The sequence below is a fragment of the Palaemon carinicauda genome, chromosome 1 (assembly GCF_036898095.1).
Source record: "Palaemon carinicauda isolate YSFRI2023 chromosome 1, ASM3689809v2, whole genome shotgun sequence".
Lineage (NCBI taxonomy): Eukaryota > Metazoa > Arthropoda > Malacostraca > Decapoda > Palaemonidae > Palaemon > Palaemon carinicauda.
This window is the reverse complement of record NC_090725.1, coordinates 88249453-88256952: the sequence shown is the minus strand read 5'-3', so window position 1 is coordinate 88256952 and position 7500 is coordinate 88249453. Positions and strand designations below refer to the sequence as shown.

General features: G+C 34.3%; 1 protein-coding gene across 1 annotated transcript in view; it reads right to left on the bottom strand.

The window, feature by feature from the left end:
* Nucleotides 1-7500, bottom strand: part of LOC137649725 (uncharacterized) — a 343172-nt gene that overhangs the window by 58087 nt on the left and 277585 nt on the right. The window lies entirely within an intron of this gene.

Genomic DNA, 7500 nt, shown 5'->3' with positions numbered 1-7500 from the left:
ACATACACACACACACACACACATATATATATATATATATATATATATATATGTGTGTGTGTGTGTGTATATATATATATATATATATATGTATGTGTCTGAATATATATATATATATATATATATATATATATATATATATATATATATATATATATATATATATATTCTGCTATATTGAATTATAGCTTTTTCCATTTATACAGGGTTAGAGAAGACTATGAATGACTGCATATGAATCATCAAGTAGACGTACAGACTTCCCCAAACCCATCATTTCAAGCTCACAAGCATAGTGAGGCTTTGGGGTGGGGCTAGAATGTGAGTCGGAAAAGTTTCCAATATGCTTTCACAACCCTTCAATGGAATGTGATCTATGAACATTTATACACATATGTCTTAATAGTGGTATATTCTTCTGGATAAGAATTCAGTTGTAAAATAAAACAGTACACGATACATTTTTTTTTTTAATTCTAATTTCATCCTGTAGTATAAAAAGTTCACTACGATTATATTAATAAAAAATCTGTTCAAAACAGGACTAAAATGATTCGCATTAGACAGAAAACTCTTTGAAATAAAAAAAAAAAAAAACATAAGGATACTTCAACAAATCTCTAAAACCAATTTTAGAAATATTCCAGAATTAGCCTAAGTGAAATTGGATAACAGGATATATGTTTCATCCGAAAAGTGACATATCATAAAAAAAAAATGGTAATTGTTCTTGTAGATACCAGTCTGCTTCCTAAAATGGATAACAAATTGGATTAAGAATGGATTGAAGAGGAGGATACTGATGAGCTGGCTGAAACTATGATGGTATCACCGTTGCCACAACAGTTACCCAGAAAACGAATGAAGCAAAGCACCCCTGACAGTGTAAACCATATCAGTTAAGATTCCCCAAAAGCTCAATTCCATCTAAAAAGATCAGTCTTCATGGATTACTCTCAGCTAGATTTGGTCCCGTTCTTTAAGTAATCGCTTCACACAAGAGATAATCTTACACCAAGAAATTCTACCACATATATGTAATCCACAACTGAGCCAATATTGTAACAAGTCATACTTTTTTCCCAACAAAACAGACAATTGTAAGGATGCATCTATTATGGGGCAAAACATAACCCTACAACAAAAACAGTGATATTCGTGTACGTCAAATGGCCAATTCTAAGCTGCTTCCTCCACCTAACATATCAAAATTGACTTTGACTTGATAGCCTTTGTAACCTCCATAAAGGTTTTCAATGCAACGATAGTCTCCAATGCATTAAGTGATGCTGACAGACCTCATTACTTGGACCAAGTTGTTTAAGGGAAGCTTAAAGGTCTGATGAAATACTGTACTCAAATGCAATAACCTGAAGGATACAAGAAAGCTATGACTCTGTTACGAGAAGAAGGAATAGGGAGATCTATATAAAGTGGCTACAGCATATATTGAATAGCTCCGCAAGAGGCCGGATATCAAGATTGATGAGGCTAAACTGAATTAGGAGGGGCTGTCAAGGCTCTTGGAGTGTAAGGTTGCCATGCAAATTCTTTCATACATGGATGTACATAACCATATTCCCATCATGAAGGGTATTGCAACATACTGCAATTCAAAGTAAATTAGTGTAACGCTGTTATAGCGACCCGAAATACGAAAAGCAGATATTTTAGGATTTGGTGAAATATATAAAGAATATTGCAGAATCATCAAACATGCTATGCCATTGCTTTCTGGATTACACATTGATGAATGCTTGAAACCTAAGCACTCTGGATAAATTCAATAAGGTCAGCTTCATGTGTTTTAAGATAGAAGTTAAATTGGCTATGGATTGGCTATATGCACCAGCTATCATATGATAAAATGACACAAATCAATTCTGATAGGAAAATTAAGGCTATAAAAAGCTGATACAAGACAATGGAACAAATCCCAGAGGTGCAAACAGAAATACGAGAGGCACTACATAAGTTGGACCATGAAGGCATAAGCAGAAAAATAAAACAGAAAGGTATCAAATGGAATTTCAGTCCCCTGTTGCGAGCTGGATAGGAAGTTCTACTTCAGAATGGCCCATATATCAACAAGCATCCTTAACCTATTTACACTTTTGTATGAAGTAGAAGAAACAATCAACTTCTGATCATTAACAACAGAAATTGATGACATCAAAAATCTTAATCCATAATGTTCAGGCCAACTACTGACTATGAACTATGAAACCTGAAGTAGCTTCACAACAAGGGCACCCTGAAGAATCAGAAGTCTATGACTTAGAGAGATGGAAGCGTTGGTAAGTCTTGGCAAATATGTTACGAATGTCAAAGGTTGCATACTCTAAAAAAAGAAACTTCATGTTAATGATATTGTTTATTGCCGATGAAAATTTTCTGAGGAACAAGTGGAAAATTGGACGTGTGAGCAAGGTTCACCACAAAAAGGGCAAAACCACGAGCATAGTTACAGTTTGGACTGTAAACAACTTTGTCAAACGTATCTCATTGAAACAGTAACTTTAGACTCGCAAATATTGGCCATTGCTGTAAAATTTCAATGTTGCCTTGACATCAGTATTATTGTTTGGATACGTTAAAAACCAGTAAAAAATATTGATTTATGGGCGGAGCATTTAGATGCCCATCACAATACAACATACATTTAGATAGGTAGGTGGTAAGTTGGACAGGGCCCCAGCCACCCGTTGCGATACGACCGCTAGAGAGTTATGGGCTCCTTTGACTGGCCAGACAGTACTACGTTGGATCCCTTTGCCTACACATACACCAAATAGTCTGGCCTATTCTTTACATATTCTCCTCTGGCCCCATACCCCTGACAACACTTAGATTACCAAATAATTCTTCTTTATCCAAGAGGTAAACTACTGCACTGTAATTGTTCATTGGCTACTTTCCTCTTGGTAAGGGTAGAAGGGACTCTTTAGCTATGGTAAGCAGCTCATCTAGAAGGACACTCCAAAATCAAACCATTGTTCTCTAGTCTTTGGTAGAGCCATAGCCTCTGTACCATGGTTTTCCACTGTCTTGGGTTAGAGTTCTCTTGCTTAAGGGTACACTCAGTCACACTATTCTATCTACATTTTATTCCTCTTGTTTTGTTGAAAAGCATTTATATTTTATATAGGAAATATATATTTCAATGTTGTTATTGTTCTAAAGATATTTTATTTTTCCTTTTTTCCTTTCCTCACTGTGCTATTTACCCTGTTTGGGCCCCTGGGCTTATAGCACCCTGCTTTTCCAATTAAGGTTGCAGCTTAATAATAATAATAATAATAATAATAATAATAGCGACATACGTCATAATGTAAACAAGGTAAAGTCCATATACTGAATAATATCAATCTCCATGGAAGACGTTAGGTAATCTTTTTTATTCCTATTTTATGTAATACTTTAATTACATGCAGGAATGATTTACCAGTATTGATTTATTTATATATGTTAAACATATGTTTTTTTCAAGATGCACCATCTTGTGACAATCGTTTTTAAACCTTGAAAATCCAGGTTTCGCTAAATTTCGTGTTCAGAATTGCTAAATTTACTTATAAACACACCAGAACACCTATTATTTTCTTCGGTATGGTTATTGCACTAATTTATAAATTAACGAAAATAGATGTTAGTAGGATAAGATCTACAGTATATATTTCGTTAGAGAAAGTGTATGATAGGAGAATTTATTGCCTTCGCTGGCTGGAAATTTGTTTCCCGTATAACAACACGATCCAATCCACAGAAAATGGTTTCATAACAATACATCCATAGAAAACGATTTTCTTGCATGGTGAACGAATATCATGGGTAACTACAATGTTGATTCTGAAACTTAATAATTGGTCTAACATCGTTCTTAGGGTATCAATATAAATTACTATGTATGAAATTATCAAATATAAATTGATATATATATATATATATATATATATATATATATATGAAAATACTAAAGATATCTTTAGGAGACCGTCACATTTCTAGGACCTCTAGCAATTGAATGAAAGGATAAAATCAACATACAAACAAGTACACTAATAAACAGATTAGTTCAATAGGACAATTGACGCACAAGATATATTCACATATATATATATATATATATATATATATATATATATATATATATATATATATATATATATATAACGGCTCACCCACAACGGCGACCCCATATAAAAATGGGAACCAGCTGGGAAGAAGAAGATATACCAAGGCACTTCCCCCAATTTTGGTGGGTAGCCGATATCAACCAAATGAAAAAAAAGGGGATCTTTCCTCTCTAAGCTTCTCCCAGCTTGATGAGGGACTCAACTGAGTTCGACTGGTACTGCTAGGGTGCCACAGCCCACCCTCCCTCGTTAATTACCACATATGAAGCTTCATAAGGCTGAATCCCCTACTGCTGCTACCTCCGCAGTCATCCAAGGCGACCTGAGGAAGCAGCAGGGCCTACCGGAACAGCGTCACAAACCATCGGCATTCATTCCTATTTCTAGCATGCTCTCTTGCCTCTCTCACATCTATCCTCCTATCACCTAGAGCTTTCTTCACTTCATCCGTCCACCCAAACCTTGGCCTTCTTGTACTACTCCCATAAACTCTTGCATTCACCACCTTCTTTAGCCGACAGCTATTTTCCATTCGCTCAACATGGCCAAACCATTGGCCAGGGCACCAGCCACACATTGAGATACTACCGCTAGAGTGTTGTGGGGTTCTTTGACTGGCCAGACAGTACTACATTGGAACCCTCTCTCTGGTTACGGTTCACTTTCCCTTTGCCTACGCATACACCAAATAGTATGGCATATTCTTTACAGATTCTCCTCTGTCCTCATACACCTGACAACATTGAGATTACCATACAATTCTTCTTCACTAAAGGGGTCAACTACTGCACTGTAATTGTTCAGTGGCTACTTTCCTCTTAGTAAGGGTAGAAGAGACTCTTTGGCTATGGTAAGCAGCTCTTCTAGGAAAAGGACACTCCAAAATCAAACCATTGTTCTCTAGTCTTTGGTAGTGCAATATCCTCTGTACCATGGTCTTCCACTATCATGGCTTAGGGTTCTCTTGCTTCTGGGTACACTCGGGCACACTATTCTATATGATTTCTCTTCCTCATGTTTTGTTAAAGTTTTTATAGTTTACATAGGAGATATTTATTTTAATATTATTCTTAAATTGTTTATTTTTTCCTTGTTTCCTTTCCTTAATGGGCTATTTTCCCTGTAGGAGCCCCTGGGCTTATAGCATTCTGCTTTTCCAACTAGGGTTGCAGCTTAGCAATAATAATAATAATAATAATAATAATAATAATAATAATAATAATAATAATAATAATAATAACAGATTCATATCCACTCTAGCTGCTAACTGATTTCTTACACCCGTTCTCACCCTCACTACTTCGTTCCTAACTCTATATACTCGAGATACACCAGCTATACGCCTTAGACACTTCATCTCAAACACATTCAATTTCTGTCTCTCCATCACTTTCATTTCCCACAACTCTAATCCATACATCACAGTTGGTACAATCACTTTCTCATACAGAACTCTCTTTACATTCATGCCCAACAGACCCCAAGTACACCCAGCAACAAAACCGGTGTTGCCTCGCCAGACCAGGCTTGGATATATCATGTCCTTCTTGCCCTGAAAAGTTGGGCCAGACGTTTCAACAACCAAGACATCGTTAGGGTGGTTCGAATGTGAGGAGGAGGGTAATTACCGATATCAGTCAAAGAAGTGCAAGGTTTGAATATGATATATATATATATATATATATATATATATATATATATATATATATATATATATATATATATATATATATATATATATATATATATATATATATATATATTTATATATATATATAGATATAGATATATATACAGATATATATAGAATATGATATATATATATATATATATATATATAATATATATATAGAGAGGTTTTATCTCTTATTCTTTTAAGAAATGCAATCGTTTTCGAGAATAGTTATCGAAAAATATAATCACACCGATATATTTGAATTCCTTATTACATTTTTATATGGAACATCCTTAGATATTGTGGGAACTGACTATTCCAATTAATATACGTCGGAATGATATATCCTTTGTTTGCATTATTCTAGCAGCTGCTCTCTCTCTCTCTCTCTCTCTCTCTCTCTCTCTCTCTCTCTCTCTCTCTCTCTCTCTCTCTAGAATAAGTTAGATAAGATCGTAAGAACTCTCCAAATGCTTAAACTAAATCGCTCTACCAAAGAGCAAATGGAGTGAGCCTCTGCGAATGGACTAAAAAGTCTTTGAGACATCCAAAATCCTTGTAACTCTCTCTCTCTCTCTCTCTCTCTCTCTCTCTCTCTCTCTCTCTCTCTCTCTCTCTCTCTCTCTCTCTGTATATATATATATATATATATATATATATATATATATATATATATATATATATATCTGAAAGAGATAGAGAGGTCTTATCTCTTATTCTTTTAAGAAATGCAATCGTTTTCGAGAATAGTTATCGAAAAATATAATCACGCCGATATATTTGAATTCCTTATTACATATCTATATGGAACATCCTTAAATATTATGGGAACTGACTATTCCAATTAATGTACGTGGGAATGATATATCCCTTGTTTGCATTATTCTAGCAGCTGCTCTCTCTCTCTCTCTCTCTCTCTCTCTCTCTCTCTCTCTCTCTCTCTCTCTCTCTCTCTCTCTCTATATATATATATATATATATATATAAATATATATATATATACATATATATACATATATATATATATATAAATATATATATATATATATATATATATATATATATATATATATATATATATATATATATATATATATATATATATATATATATCCTGTATCCAATATTTTATATTATTTACATTTTCCTAAGGATCACACAAGACCGCTAACTACTTTGCCAGTTGGTGTTGGAATTGTATTTCTTTCGGGTGAAGATCCCATGTTCCAAAGATGTTCAATGACCACATAAAAACAATGTTAGAACGATATATGCCTGTTTCATTGCGAGTTGGAATCACTGATATTAAATTTTATCAATAGGGTTATTACCATCATCATCATCACTTCATAAATGTTAATAAACAAACCTCGTCAAGTCATACATTAAGATCACCCAATTGCCACCTCTCCACCATCATCTTTAGCCCCCACCTGATTATATCCTTCTACCCCCATCCCCAATGTTGAGGTTTAAAAGTCTCACAGTTATGATAAGACCCTTCTGGTGGAAGTTTTTTAGTAAATGAAAAACAAAATACTAAGATGACAATATTTCATACAGTTTGCTTTCCAGGTTTTTAAAATTATATCAAAACTATAGATAACGAAGTAAATATGCGAAAGACTGATTGAACAAATATCGAGAGTAATGGATTTCTTGAAGAGCTTACCGGGGGAACACTTTTAA